This window comes from Zalophus californianus, chromosome 8, assembly GCF_009762305.2.
Source record: "Zalophus californianus isolate mZalCal1 chromosome 8, mZalCal1.pri.v2, whole genome shotgun sequence".
NCBI classification, from domain to species: Eukaryota; Metazoa; Chordata; class Mammalia; order Carnivora; family Otariidae; genus Zalophus; species Zalophus californianus.
The window spans coordinates 122,152,335-122,168,771 of record NC_045602.1 but is presented as its reverse complement, the minus strand read 5'-3'; the positions used below and the strand labels follow the sequence as shown (position 1 = coordinate 122,168,771).

The following is a 16,437-nucleotide window of genomic DNA, read 5'->3' as shown; positions in this document are numbered from 1 at the left end:
TAGATCCTAAGCTTCTTCAAAATGTAATCAAACAGCTCTAAAAAAGGATCCAAGAATGCTATTATAGTTGACCCTTAAATAAGGTGGGGGTTATGGGCATTGACCCCCAATGCAGGTACTATTTGCATATAACTTTTGACTCCCCAAAAACTTAACTACTAATAGCCACTGCTGACCAGAAGCCTTACCGATAACATAAACAGTCAGCACATATTTTGTATGTTAAATGTATTACCTACAATATTCTCACAATAAAGTAAGCTAGAGAAAAGAAAATGTTAGGAAAATCATAAGGAAGAGAAAATACATTTAGTACTGTATTTATTGAAAAAAAATCCACATAGAAGTGGACCTGCTCAGTTTCAAACCTGTGTTGTTCAAGGGTCTACCATACAGTGATGACTCAGATTCAGTTAAAATGTATTGAGTTCCCTGCCTTAAAAAGTCTACCCTTATGCCAGCAGTAGTACCAAGGAACTCAGTGTCAACAGAGTGCCTACTCTGTGGGGGGCAATTATTCATGTGTTGCTCCATTCTATCCTCATGACACTTGCCAGGCGCCAGACACAATACTGAATGCTGCCAGCATGTCGGTAAACAGGATACAGATATTATGCCTATTGCACAGAAAGGAAAATAAACAAGGCATGGAATCTTTAAGTAATTACCCAAGTCATGCAGCTAATAAATAATAAAGACAGGGTTTCAGCCGAGGCCCCAATGTCTCCTAGTTTAAAGCCCCTTTGTCTATGTACCACATTACCTTTGGTGCTTAGGCAGAGGACTACCAACTTACAGATGTAGAGCTGCAGGACTCGGGTCCTAGGCAACAAAGGAGTCCTCTCTTGCTTTATCCCTGGAGTGGGGGGCAGCTCCCCAAATGCTAGTAGAGTTCACAGAAAGTCCTCAAGTTGAGCAAACTGTACTTTGTAGTAACTGTTGATAAGAAACGACAAGAGGGGGAAAGGATGTAAGTGTTCACTGAGCCCCTATAGGATGGTAGGTGTTTTATATACATTACTTCATGGGAGGTCAATCCCATTCCATACTCTTATTGCTCCCCATTTATAGAAAGAAGAAACTAAGACTCAGAAGGGTTGCAAAACTTGTCCAAGTTCACACAATGGGGAAGATCGTGTTTAATCGAGGACTGTCGGATTCCAAAGCCCAGCCTCATTAGCCCAACTATGTTCTTTTGTGGTGTAACACACACACACACACACACGCACACACACACACACACACACACACACACAAGCACAAGCACACAGGCATACAGCCAAGCATAGTGATGAACACTTAGATTTTACTCCAACTCTGAATGCATAAAAGTGTATCTAAATGCATAATGCTTCTAAAGACACACATACACACACCTTGGAGACCCAAGCAGGAAGAATAAAGCAGTGTTGCCCACTTTCCTTGTGCATTTAGGCTGCAGCAAGGCTTTATATATTTCCAAACACCTGGCTACCTCTCCTATGCTCTGTGAAGGGTAATGGATGATACAGCTGAGGTTTCAAGGTTGAGGATCTGGACAGTGGAAAACGCTTTCGTGGGCTATTTATTTCATAGTGTCCTCAGCCCCTCCAGGAACTGAAGTTACTACATCCGTCCAGGCCAGGGGCTGAGCAGGGATGCCGGAAACGCACATGGGCCCGTGAGCGATGGGTACTAGTGCTTGTACCTTTCTGAAGGCAATGGTTAAAAATGAGTTTCTAGGCAGACTCTGTTCCTTTCTAGCTATGACCTGAGCAATTCATTTAACTTTTGTATGCTTCAGCTTCACCGTCTGGAAAGTGGAAGTCATGGTGTTACACACCTACCTTATCTTAGCTGCTGCTGAGATGATGTGGGGTAACAAACACCCTCAGATCTCAGTGGTTTGCCACAGCAAGCATTTCTCACTCACAGGCCTGTAGGCCAGTGGGGCAGCTCTGCTTTAGGCCAGAGGATGAGTTCCAGTCTCTTTCATTTTAGGATAAAGGGAAGCAGGGATCTGGAGCATGATCTTCCCAGGGCCAGTCACAGGAGTGCAAGAGGGCTGGACGAATCACCTGAGCACATTTGAGGATTTTGGTTAGACGTGGAAGTTCATTGCATCCACTCACCTCCCAATAGCTAAAATTAATCCCATGGCCAGGTCTAAAGTCAGTGAGGTGGCGGAAGAATATTCCACCCACAGGGAAGGCATGAAAGAGGAGGTATTCCAGTTACTACTGGAATATAAAAAAGTACTCCAAAACGTAGCAGCCCAAACCAGCCACTTCATTTCACTAGTTACTGTATCGGTCAGGATTTGGGGGAAGGCTCTGCTGGATTCTCTCCTGGGGTTGTAGTCCGCTGGCAGCTGGGGCTGCTGTCATCTGAAGGCTCAGCTGGGCTGTGGACCAAAGTGCCCAGATGTGGCTTCCCCAGCACAGCCGTCTTGGGGTAACTGGATTTCTTCCATGGTGCCTGGCTTACTGGGTGCATGACCCCAAGAGGCCCAGTAGAAACTGCATGGCCTTTTCTGACCTAGCCTCCAGAGCAGCATCAATTCCATGGCATTCTCCTTGTTACTAGTTAGTCACTAAGAACAGCCCAGATTCAAGGGCAGGGGACGTAGACCCCAACACTCAATGGGAAAAGTATCAAAGAATTTGCAGGCGTGGTTTGAAACCATCCTAGGAGGCACCAGAGGAAGAGAAATGAATAAATAATATTGTCTACCTACTCCCTCCCCATAGAAGTTGTAGAGATAATGTGCGTTTGACGCAGAGCAGGCAGTTCATAAACGGTAGCCATGCAAACCAGAGTCACTGGGCAGAGATGCCCCGTGATCCGCCCATCTTGCTTATTCACTTGGTAGAGCTAACTGGACTACCTTGATGAGGCCAAAGAACAAGAGGACTACTGTTCACAGCCCACTTGCAAGGTGCCAAGTACTGTGCTAATCAGTTTCCAACCAGGGTCTAATTTCAACGAGCTTGTGAGGCAACACTGTTGCTGTTATCTGGAGGATCCGAAAACACACATCTACTCATCATCTCTAAAAATGCCATAAACATGCTGCTGGAGTGAACCGGGGAGAGCAGCCAAGCATCCCCTCTCTACCCCTCTCCCCTCCTCCTGGTTTAATGATCCCGACAACTAAAAGTCCATGCAATTTTCTCATCCCCTGTCACAGCACCAATCCCACCACATGTCACTCTGATCCGACTGCCATGTCCCAGAGAGCTCCTTGGAAACGGGGACCATGTCCGATCTAGTTCTGGACTGGAACCCAGGGCAGGGCCTGGCCCCAAGGAACATGGATATCTTCCATATGTTCTCCCAGGTCCACTTGCTATGCTTCTCTACCTGTAGGGACCACGTCAACAGTCTCCCTTGACCTCTGCTTCTGGCTCCGCTTGACCAGTGAGGAATCCTTGCAGGGGTCAGAAGACAGGAGGAGAGTATGGCCAGGGTGTTTCTGTTTCCAGCTCCCTCTCTGCAAGGTTGCCTGGGTCTGCCTGTGTCTCATCTGAGGGACTCACCTCCTACCCCCCAGCTTTCTCTCCCCAACTCCCTCCACCCAGGCTCCAATACCTGGTGCTCCTTCCTGCTCCCTCCCTTTGGATCTAAGGTGGGAACTAGCCCCAATAGAGCACTACCCTGTATGATTTCCCTACACCTTGCCCACAGCTTAATAGACATTTTTTTTTAAGCAGCTCCACGCGCAGCGTAGAGCCCAACGTGGACGCGGAGCTTGAACTCATGACACTGAGATCAAGGGTGAGACGCTTAACGAACCAAGCCACCAGGTGCCCCAATGAATAGCCCTTTTGTTAATTCCTCCTTGAATTAAACTATCTGGAGTGTTCCATCTGCTTCCCACTGACCGTAATAAATACAGAGGTGCTTGGGGGACAGTCACCAGACATATGTGTTCCTAGCTATAAGGCCTAAGACCATGGACTCTCTTGGATGCACAAGCCTAGCCAGAAGATGCAGGATGCCATGGAGGGCATGGCCAGTCCTGTCTGCACTGAGTGATTAAACTGCCAGAGCACCTCCCACCTGGGCTGTCAAGCTTCCATCCAGGGCTCCATGGAGGGACAGAGGCATCTCTCTCCTGACAGATCAGTTACAGAGAGGATTCCAATTAGAGCCACAAGGGGCCTCGAATGCCTGACATATCTCACAAGTGATGGTGAAGTGAGCAGGTCCTACAGCGCCCTGAGGCTTGCCAGCCTGCTTCCCACCCTCTCCTCCTCCCATGAGGCTGGACCAGCACAGTGAGGCTTCTCCAGGCACATAGTCAGCCGAATGCTTCAAGCTCCCCACTTGAGAAAGTCTCCCAAAGCAACCCCCGGCAGGGAGTGTGATCACCATTATGTTTACTTACAGTCATGGCCAAAATCCCCATGCCCCTGCTCCAAACCCTGCAGTGGCTCCCATTTACCCTAAGGCCAAATGCTACCTGAGCCCTACCTGAACTCTCCTGTAACCCCAGACCAAGTCAAGGTCTCCTGTTTTATACTTCCAAAATACCCTAGACTCTCCCCGCTGGCTCTCATAATACTTGTGACTCATCAGTCACTTGTATAATCATCTACATTCTATTCTCCACTGTGGCACACATGTTAAAACCCAAGCGAGATCATGAAGCCAGATCAAGTCACTCTTTAGCTCAAACTCTTGGCTGGCTTCCCTTTTCACTAAGTAAATGCTGGCCTTCACAGTGGCCATGAGGTTCTATACAGTCAGGCCACTGTGACCTCCTGCCTCTCTTTCTCTTGAGCTCTGCTCCAGCCACCCTGGCCTCCCTTCAGTGCCTCAAACAGGCCCCTGCCTCAGGGCCTTTGCACACACTCCTTCCTTTGCCTGGAATACCACTGCCCACGTAGCCTCAGGATCCCCACCTACCTCCTTTTTCTCTTTCATACGAAAACAATGATTCATGGATCACTACATCAAAAACTAATGATGTATGGTGACTAACATAACATGATAAAATAAAATTTAAAAATTAATTAATAAAAATAAAAGATTCACCATGCCCGGGCATAGGCAAAGACACAGGACAAAGGAACATTCTTCTTTTCCCCAAAAGCAAACATGCAGTAACTTTATGGGCAGAAAATAGCAGGCTCAAGTCACTGCCATTGTGGGACTTGGTTTTCCAAGGCCAGGGAAACCCTGGTGTACTGCCCGTTTTCCTGGTCCTTTCCTGGGTCATGTGACCACCGTTCTGGAAGTGAGGAGCTCAAGGCAAATATCAGCTCCAAGCTATGAGGCTCCCTTTTATGCCTGATTGTAAGTGACACACTGCATTTGTTTGGTAGCCTTTTTTTTTTTTTAATAACTTATTGAGGTAAAACTCCCATAACATAAAATCAACCCTTAATGTGAGCAATTCAGTAGCATTTAGTACATTCACGATATTGTGTAACTATCATGTCTGTCTAGTTCCAAAACATTTCCATCACTCTGAAGTAAAACCCCTTAGTCATCAAATGGCTTCTCTCCCACCATCCCTTCCCCCTGGTCACTATCAATCTGTGCTCTCTCTGAACATGTCTATTCTAGATATTTCATATAAATGGAATCATAGGATACATGACCTTTTGTGTCTGGCTTCTCTCACTTAGCATCAGGTTTTGGAGGTTCACCCACATTGTAGAATGGATCTGTACTTCATTCCTTTTTATGGCTGAATAGTATTCCATTGTGTGGATATACTATATCTGTTCATCCATTCACTTATTAATGGATATTTAGGCTGCTTCCACCTTTTAGCTATTATGAATGGTGCTGCTATAAACATGCATGTACGAGTTGTTTGAACATGTTTTCAATTCTTCAGGTATGTACCTGGGACTAGAACTGCAGAGTCATCCAGTGATTCTCTGTTGAAGAGCCACCAAAATGTTTTCCACAGTGACTGAACCATTTCACACTCCCACCAGCAATATACAAAGGTTCCAATTTGAGCACATCCTCACCAACACTTATTTTTTTTCCTTTAAAAAAAATTATAGCCATCCTAGTGGGTATGGGGTCTCATGGTAGTTTTGACTTGCATTTCCCTAATGACTTAACATGTTGAGCATCTTTTCATGTGCTTATTGGCCATTTGTACATCATTCTTTGGAGAAATGTCTATTCAAGTGTTTGCCTATGTTTTAACTCTCCCTCCTGGCTCTCATCATACTTGTGACTCATCAGTCACTTGTATAATCAACTCTAGAGAGAGTTTCAATGAGGTTGTTTATTTGCTGTTGATTTGGGGGAACTCTTTATATACCTGAATACTAGACCCCTATCAGATATATGAATTACAAATATTTTCTCCCTTTCTGCAGATTTTCTTTTATTTAAATTCAATTAGCCAAGGTATAGTACATCATTAGTTTTTGAAATAATATTCAATCATTCATTAGTTGACTATCACACTCAGTGCTCATGATATCAGATTTTCTTTTCACTTTGATAATGTTCTTCCATGCAAAAGTCTTTAATTTTGACAGAGTCCAATTTCTCTATTTTTTTCTTTTGTTGCTTGTGTTTTTGGTCTCACATCAGAGAGTCCATTGTTCAATTCAAGATCATCAAGATTTATTCCTATGTTTTCTCCTAAGAATTTTAGTTTTAATTTTTATATTTAGATTATTGGCCCATTTTGAGTTATTATTTTTCTATGATATCAGTTTGTGATCCAACCTCATTCTTTTGCATGTGGATATCAGTGGTCCCAGAATCATTTGTTAAAGATGAAGATATCCTTCCCATTGAATGGACTTGGCACCCTTGTCAAAAATCAATTGGCCAAGCACAGATGACGGGGGGACAGAGCAAGATGGCAGAGGAGTAGGAGACCGGGATTTCGTCTGGTCTCAGGAATTCAGCTGGATAGGGATCAAACCATTCAGAACACCTACGAACTCAACAGGAGATCAAAGAGAAGAACAGCAACAATTCTCTGAACAGAAAAGCGACCACTTACTGGAGGTAGGACATGCAGAGAAATGAATCCGAGGCGATATTCAGGAGGATAGATGGCGGGGGAGGGGCCTCCATCTGCCGATTGTGGCAAGTGCTAGAGCCGCGGAGCACAAAATCAGAACTTTTAGAAGTTGGCTCCGCTGAGGGACGTCGCTGCAGTGGCTAAGCAGGGGGTGGAACCCTCACGGGACAGGTGGTCTCAGGACCCTCGGGGTCACAGAAAGACCGGGGGAGCCTGAGTGCGGCAGAGCTCCCAGGTATCAGAGCAGGGAAGCCGGCTGCAGATACGGAGCCGAGGCGTGGGCTCTCAGCTCGGGGTTGCCATAAACTGTGATCTGCGGCCCAGTCGGGCCACTGCTCCTCCAGCAAGGACCCAACAAGCGACAGATCCAGGAAGACTCCCCTTCCTCCCCTGGGAGGAGCGGCTCAGGAGCACACCGCAGGGATCTGCTGGGTTAGGAGACTCCACACGGGGTCGGGTGCCAGAGATAGAAACGCTCGGGCACAGGCCGGGTGAGCACGGAGTGTGGCTGGAGACTGGAGAGACGGGAGTGACTGATGGCTTTTCTCTGGGGGCACACTGAGGAGCGGAGCCCTGAGTTCTCGGCTCCTCCGGGTGGAGATTGGGAGGCCGCCATTTTCACCCTCCTCCTCCAAAGCTATACGGAAAGCTTGCAGGGAACAAAAGCTTCCGAGAGAAACCCAAGCACATTACTTAGCCCGGATCTGGCGAGGGTGGGGCAATTCCGCCTCTGGCAAACACATTTGGGAACCACGGCAACAGGCCCCTCCCCCAGAAGATCAGTAAGAACGGCCAGTCAAGACCAAGTTTACCGATCAATGAGGGCAGAACTCCAGCGCTAGGGGAATACTGCACATAGAATCCATGGCTTTTTTACCATGATTCTTTAGGCTTTCAAAGTCTTTTTTAAATTTTTTATTGTTATGTTAATCACCATATATTACATCATTAGTTTTGGATGTAGTGTTCCATGATTCATTGTTTGTGCATAACACCCAGTGCTCCGCACAGAATGTGCCCTCTTTAATACCCATCACCAGGCTAACCCATCCCCCTACCCTCCTCCCCTCTAGAATCCTCAGTTTGTTTTTCAGAGTCCATCGTCTCTCATGGTTCGTATCCCCCTCTGACTTATTTCCCTTCATTCTTCCCCTCCTGTTATCTTCCTCTTTTTCTTTTTTCTTAACATATGTTGCATTGTTTGTTTCAGAAGTACAGATCTGTGATACAACAGTCTTGCACAATTCACAGCACTCACCACAGCACATACCCTACCCAAAGTCTATCACCCAGCCACACCATCCATCCCACCTCCCACCACACCATCAACACTCAGTTTGTTTCCTGAGATTAAGAATTCCTCATTTCAGTGAGGTCATATAATACATCTTTCTCTGATTGACTTATATCACTCAGCATAACACCCTCCAGTTCCATCCACGTCGTTGCAAATGGCAAGATCTCTTTCCTGTTGATGGCTGCATAATATTCCATTGTGTATATATATCACATCTTCTTTATCCGTTCATCTGTCGATGGACATCTTGGCTCTTTCCACAGTTTGGCTACTGTGGACACTGCTGCTATAAACATTGGGGTGCACGTACCCCTTCGGATCCCTACATTTGTATCTTTGTGGTAAATACCCAGTAGTGCAATTGCTGGATCATAGGGTAGCTCTATTTTCAACTGTTTGAGGAACCTCCATACTGTTTTCCAGAGGGGTTGCACCACCTTGCATTCCCACCAAGAGTGTAGGAGGGTTCCCCTTTCTCCGCATCCCCGCCAATGTCTGTCATTTCCTGACTTGTTAATTTTAGCCATTCTGACTGGTGTGAGGTGGTATCTCATTGAGGTTTTGATTTGGATTTCCCTGATGCCGAGCGATGTTGAGCACTTTTTCATGTATCTGTTGGCCATGTGGATGTCTTCTTTGGAAGACATCCTGGATTTTGATGCCTGATTCCTTCCTCACATTAGGGAAGTTCTCTGCTATTATTTGCTCCAATATACCTTCTGCCCCTCTCTCTCTCTCTTCTTCTTCTGGGATCCCAATTATTCTAATGTTGTTTCGTCTTCTCGTATCCCTTATCTCTCGAATTCTGCCCTCGTGATCCTGTAGTTTATTTCTCTTTTTCTGAGCCTCTTTATTTTCCATCATTTGGTCTTCTATATCGCTGATTCTCTCTTCTGCCTATTTATCCTAGCAGTTAGTGCCCCCATTTTTGATTGCACCTCATCAATAGCCTTTTTGATTTTGACTTGGTTAGATTTTAGTTCTTTTATTTCTCCAGAAAGGGTTTCTCTAATAACTTCCACACTTTATTCAAGCCCAGCTAGTATCTTTAAAGTCATGATTCTGAACTCTAGGTCCGACATCTTACTAGTGTCCGTATTGAGTAGGTCCCTGGCTGACGGTACGACCTCTTGTTCTTTTTGCTGAGGTGATTTTTTTTTTGTCTTGTCATTTGGTCCAGAGGAGACTTCCAGTAAGTGGTCCCTTCCCTGTTCAGAGAGTTGTTGCTACTCTCCTCTTCGATCTCCTGTTGAGTTTGTAGGTGTTCAGAATGGTCTGATCCCTATTCAGCTGAATTCCTGAGACCAGACGAAATCTAGGTCTCCTACTCCTCCACCATCTTGCTCTGCCCGATCTCCAAACTTAATTTTTTAACTGTCTTTTTTTTTTAATTTTTCCCCCTTTTTCAACGAACATCTTATCAATCCTTTTTTAAAAAACATTTTTATTTTTCATTTTTAGAGTCATATTCTATCTCTTCATAGTAGTTACCCTTATTTTTGGCATATATATGTAACTTGTTCTCTCTTCACAATTTTGAGATACAGTTTCTTCTAACATATCAAAATATACCCTAAATCTCTAGTGTATGGCTTTGTTCTAGTCTCCTGCCTGATCACATTCTCTTTTTTTTAATCCTCTTCTTTCTTTTTTCAAACAACTTACCAATTCCTTTTATAAAACTTTTTATAATTTTCATCTTTACATTCATACTCCATCCCTTCATCATATCAACCCTTATTTTGTACATATATAAGTTTTTCTTTCTTTAAAATTTTAGGAGGCACTTTCTTCTAACAGACCAAAATATACCCAAAATCTAGTGTGTGGCACTGATCTATGCACCAGCCTGATCATATTTGATCATATTGTTTTTTTTGTTTTGTTCTGTTTTTGTTTGTTTTTATCTTTTTTTTTCTTTCTTTTCTTTTTTCTTTCTTTCCCTTTCTTTCCCCCCAGTTTCAGGTTTTTCTGATTTGTTTAGAGTATATATACTGGGGATGTTGTTACCCTGTTAGCATTTTGTTCTCTCATTCACCTTTTCTCCTCTGGACAAAAATTACAAGATGGAAAAAATCTCCACCTCAACAAAAAGAAGAAAACGTAGTACTGACTGCCAGGGACCTACTCAATACGGACATTAGTAAGATATCGGACCTAGAGTTCAGAATCATGATTTTAAAGATACTAGCTGGGCTTGAAAAAAGCGTGGAAGTTATTAGAGAAACCCTTCCTAGAGAAATAAAAGAACTAAAATCTAACCAAGTCGAAATCAAAAAGGCTATTGATGAGGTGCAATCAAAAATGGGGGTACTAACTGCTAGGATAAATGAGGCAGAAGAGAGAATCAGCGATATAGAAGACCAAATGATGGAAAATAAAGAGGCTGAGAAAAAGAGAGAGAAACAACTACAGGATCATGAGGGCAGAATTCAAGAGAGAAGCGATACCCTAAGATGAAACAACATTAGAGTAATTGGGATCCCAGAAGAAGAAAGAAAGAAAGAAAGAGAGGGGCAGAAGGTATATTGGAACAAATTATAGCAGAGATCTTCCCTAATTTGGGGAAGGAAACAGATATCAAAATCCAGGAGGCACAGAGAACCCCTCTCAAAATCAATAAAAATAGGTGAACACCCCGACATCTAAGAGTAAAGCTTACGAGTCTCAGAAACAGAGAAAATCCTGAAAGCAGCTTGGGAGAAGAGCTCTGTAACCTACAATGGTAGAAACATTAGATTGGCAACAGACCTATCCACAGAGACCTGGCAGGCCAGAAAGGACTGGCATGATATCTTCAGAGCACTAAACGAGAAAAATATTCAGCGAAGTATACTATATCCAGCTAGGCTGTCATTGAAAATAGAAGGAGAGATAAAAAGTTTCCAGGACAAACAAAAACTAAAGGAATGTGCAAACATGAAAGAGGCCTACAAGAAATATTGAAAGGGGTCCTCTAAGAAAAGAGAGAGCCTAAAAGCAACATAGACCAGAAAGGAAAACAGACAATATACAGTAACAGTCACCTTACAGGCAATACAATGGCACTAAATTCATATCTTTCAATAGTAACCCTGAATGTAAATGGGCTAAATGCCCCAATCAAAAGACACAGGCTATCAGATTGGATTAAAAGACAAGACTTATCGATATGCTGTCTGCAAGAGACTCATTTTCAACCCAAGATTGAAAGTGAAGGGGTGGAAAACTATTTACCATGCTAATGGACACCAAAAGAAAGCTGGGGTGGCAATCCTTATATCAGACAAATTAGATTTTAAACCAAAGACTGTAATAAGAGATGAGGAAGGACACTATAACCTACTTAAAGGGTCTATCCAACAAGAAGATCTAACAATTGTAAATATCTATACCCCTAACATGGGAGCAGCCAATTATATAAGGCAATTCATAACAAATGCAAAGAAACACATCGACAACAATAAAATACTGGGGGATTTTTAACAGCCCCCTCAATGAAATGCACAGATCATCTAAACAAAAGATCAACAAGGCAATAAAGACTTTAAATGACACACTGGACCAAATGGACTTCACAGACATATTCAGAACATTCCATCCCAAAGCAACGGAATACACATTCTTCTCTAGTGCCCATGGAACATTCTCCAGAATTGATCACATCCTAGGTCACAAATCAGGTCTCTAACGGTACCAAAAGTTTGGGATCATTCCCTGCATATTTTCAGACCACAATGCTTTGAAACTAGAACTCAATCACAAGAGGAAAGTCAGAAAGAACTCAAATACATGGAGGCTAAAGAGCATCCTACTAAAGAATGAATGGGTCAACCAGGAAATTAAAGAAGAATTTAAAAAATTCATGGAAACCAATGAAAATGAAAACACAACTGTTCAAAATCTTTGGGATAACAGCAAAGGCCGTCCTGAGAGGAAAGTATATAGCAATACAAGCCTTTCTCAAGAAACAAGAAACGTCTCAAATACACAACCTAACCCTACACCTAAAGGAGCTGGAGAAAGAACAGCAAATAAAGCCTAAACTCAGCAAGAGAAGAGAAAGAATAAAGATCAGAGCAGAAATCAATGAACTAGAAACCAAAAGAACAGTAGAACAGATCAACGAAACTAGGAGCTGGTTCTTTGAAAGAATTCAAAAGATTGATAAACCCCTGGCCAGACTTATCAAAAAGAAAAGAGAAATGACCCAAATCAACAGAATCATGAATGAAAGAGGAGAGATCACAACCAACACCAAAGAAATACAAACAATTATAAGAACATATTATGAGCAACTATATGCCAGCAAATTAGATAACCTGGAAGAAATGGGTGCATTCCTAGAGATGTATCAACTACCAAAATCGAACCAGGAAGAAATAGAAAACCTGAACAGACCTATAAGCCACTAAGGAAATTGAAGCAGTCATCAAAAATCTCCCAAGAAACAAAAGCCCAGGGCCAGATGGCTTCCCAGGGAAATTCTACCAGACATTTCAAGAAGAATTAATACCTATTCTTCTGAAACTGTTCCAAAAATAGAAATGGAAGGAAAACTTCCAAACTCGTTTTATGAGGCCAGCATTACCTTGATCCCAAAACCAGACAAAGACCCCATCAAACAGGAGAATTACAGACCAATATCCTTAATGAACATGGATGCAAATATTCTCACCAAAATACTAGCCAATAGGATCCAACAGTACATTAAAAGGATTATTCACCACGACCAAGTGGGATTTTGGCTGCAAGGTTAGTTCAACATCCACAAATCAATCAATGTGATACAATACATTAACAAAAAACAAGAATCATATGATCCTCTCAATAGATGCAGAAAAAGCATTTGACAAAGTACAGCATCCTTTCTTGATCAAAACTCTTCAGAGTATAGGGACAGAGGTTACATACCTCAATATCATAAAAGCCATCTATGAAAAACCTATGGCGAATATCATTTTCAATGGGGAAAAGCTGAGACCTTTCCCCCTAAGGTCAGGAACGTGGCAGGGATGTCTACTCTCACCACTGCTATTCAACATAGTATTAGATGTCCTAGCCACAGCAATCAGACAACAAAAAGAAATCAAAGGCATCCAAATTGGCAAAGAAGTCAAACTCTCACTCTTTGCAGATGATATGATACTGTATGTGGAAAACCCAAAAGACTCTACCCCAAAACTGCTAGAACTCATACAGGAATTCAGTCAAGTAGCAGGATAGAAAATCAATGCACAGAAATCAGTGGCATTCCTATACACCAACAACAAGACAGAAGAGAGACAAATCAAGGAGTCGATCCCATTTGCAATTGCACCCAAAACCATAAGATACCTAGGAGTAAATCTAACCAAAGAGGCAAAGGATCTGTACTCGGAAAACTATAATACTTATGAAAGAAACTGAGGAAGACACAAAGAAATGGAAAAACATTCCATGCTCATGGACTGGAAGAACAAATATTGTGAATGCTACCTAGAGCAATCTACACATTCAATGCAATCCCCATCAAAATACCATCAACGTTTTTCAAAGAAATGGAACAAATAATCCTAAAATTTGTATGGAACCAGAAAAGACCCCGTACAGCCAGAGGAATCTTGAAAAAGAAAAGCAAAGCTGGCGGCATCACAATTCCGGACTTCCAGCTCTATTACAAAGCTGTCATCATCAAGACAGTATGGTACTGGCACAAAAACAGATACATAGATCAATGGAACAGAATCGAGAGCCCAGAAATGGACCCTCCACTCTATGGTCAACTCATCTTTGACAAAGCAGGAAAGAATGTCCAGTGGCAAAAAGACAGTCTCTTCAACAAATGGTGTTGGGAAAATTGGACAGCCACATGCAGAAGAATGAAACTGGACTATTTTCTTACACCACAAACACAAATAGACTCAAAATTGTTGAAAGACCTCAATGTGAGACAGGAGTCCATCAAAATCCTAAAGGAGAGCACAGGCAGCAACCTCTTTGACCTCAGCCACAGCAACTTCTTCCTAGAAACATCGCCAAAGGCAAGGGAAGCAAGGGCAAAAATAAACTATTGGGACTTCATCAAGATAAAAAGCTTTTGCACAGCAAAGGAAACAGCCCACAAAACCAAAAGACAACCGACAGAATGGGAGAAGATATTTGCAAAGGACATATCAGATAAAGGGCTAGTATCCAAAATCTATAAAGAACTTATCAAACTCAACACCCAAAGAACAAATAATCCAATCAAGGAATGAACAGACATTTTTCCAAAGAAGACATCCACATGGCCAACAGACACCTGAAAAAGTGCTCAACACTGCTCGGCATCAGGGAAATCCAAAATAAAACCTCATGAGATACCACCTCACACCAGTCAGAATGGCTAAAATTAACAAGTCAGGAAATGACAGATGTTGTCAGGGATGTGGAGAAAGGGGAACCCTCTTACACTATTGGTGGGAATGCAAGCTGATGCAACCACTCTGGTAAACAGTATGGAGGTTCCTCAAACAGTTGAAAATAGAGCTACCATAAGATCCAGCAATTGCACTACTGGGTATATACCCCAAAGATACAAATGTAGGGATCCGTAGGGGTACATGCACCCCGATGTTTATAGCAGCAATGTCCAGAATAGCCAAACTGTGGAAAGAGCCAAGATGTCCATAGACAGATGAATGGATAAAGAAGATGTGGCATATGTATCCAATGGAATATTATGCAGCCATCAAAAGGAATGAGATCTTGCCATTTGCAATGATGTGGATGGAACTGGAGGATATTATGCTGAGTGAAATAAGTCAATCAGAGAAAGACATGTAGGGCGCCTAGGTGGCTCAGTCGGTTAGGCGAATGCCTTCAGCTCAGGTCATGATCCTGAAGTCCCGGGATCGAGTCCCGCATTGGGCTCCCCGCTCAGCGGGGAGTCTGCTTCTCCCTCTGACCCTCTTCCTTCTCGTGCTATCTCTCATTCTCTCTCTCTCAAATAAATAAAATCTTAAGAAAAAAAGACATGTATCATATGACCTTACTGATATGAGGAATTCTTAATCTCAGGAAACAAACTGAGGGTTGCTGGAGTGGAGGGAGGTGGGAGGGATGGGGTGTCTGGGTAATAGACATTGGGGAGGGTATGTGCTATGGTGAGCGCTGTGATTTGTGCAAGACTGTTGAATCATAGATCTGTACCTCTGAAACAAATAATGCAATACATGTTTAAGAAAAAAAAAAAGAAGATAGCAGGAGGGGAAGAATGAAGGGAGGGAAATTGGAGGGGGAGACACACCATGAGAGACAATGAACTCTGAAAAACAAATTGAGGGTTCTAGAGGGGAGGAGGGTGTGGGGATGGGTTAGCCTGGTGATGGGTATTAAAGAGCACTGCATGGAGCACTGGGTGTTATGCACAATGAATCATGGAACAATACATCAAAAACTAATGATATAATTTATGGTGATTAACAATAAAAAAATTTAAAAAATCAATTGGCCATAGATATATGGGTTTATTTCCAAACTCTCAATTCTATTCCACTGATCTATATGTCTATCTTTATGCCAGTGCCACATTGCTTTGCTTCTTTTATATTTATGGTAAGTTCCAAAATCAAGAAGTCTGTGTCTTCCAACTTTGTTCTTTTTCAAGACTGTTTTGGTTTTGGGGGGCCCCTTGCAATTCCATGTGAGAATGAGGATTGGTTTTTCTATTCCTGAGGGGAAAAAAGGCCATTGGAATTCTGATAGGGTTTACACTGAATCTAATAATGTTAAGATAATTGTATGTCATCCTTCCAGGAACACAGTATGTCTGTCAATTTATTTGGGTAGTCTTTCATTTCTTTCAACAACATTTTGCATTTTTCAGTGTACAGGTATTTCACTTCCTTGGTTAAATTTATTGCTACATATTTTATTCTTTTGCATGCTACTGCAAATGGAATTATTTTCCCAATTTCCTTTTGGATTTACATGAGCATTCCTATATGCTGCAGATGGAAAACAATTTGATACAAACTTTCTGAAGCTTAGTTTGGTAATTTATCTAAGAGTATATGTACCTTATGACCCAAACTTTCCAAGTTCAGGAATTTATTTTTTTTTTCATTTTAGTAATATATTTTAATTTCCTTTAAAGAGATAACAAGATATGAAGATATTTGCACAAAAATGTTCATTCTTGATTATT

The 16,437-nt window shown here is 42.5% G+C and overlaps 1 long non-coding RNA gene across 1 annotated transcript in view; it reads right to left on the bottom strand.

Annotated features, from left to right (window-relative positions):
• Positions 1 to 807: 807 nt before the first annotated feature.
• Positions 808 to 16,437, bottom strand: part of LOC113937815 — a 62,113-nt gene continuing 46,483 nt past the window's right edge. Inside the window, exons 2-3 of the long non-coding RNA XR_003524728.1 lie at positions 1,827 to 2,057; positions 808 to 936 (exon numbers count right to left, since the gene is read on the bottom strand). This is a non-coding gene — a long non-coding RNA (uncharacterized LOC113937815). The remainder of the gene's footprint in view (positions 937 to 1,826; positions 2,058 to 16,437) is intronic.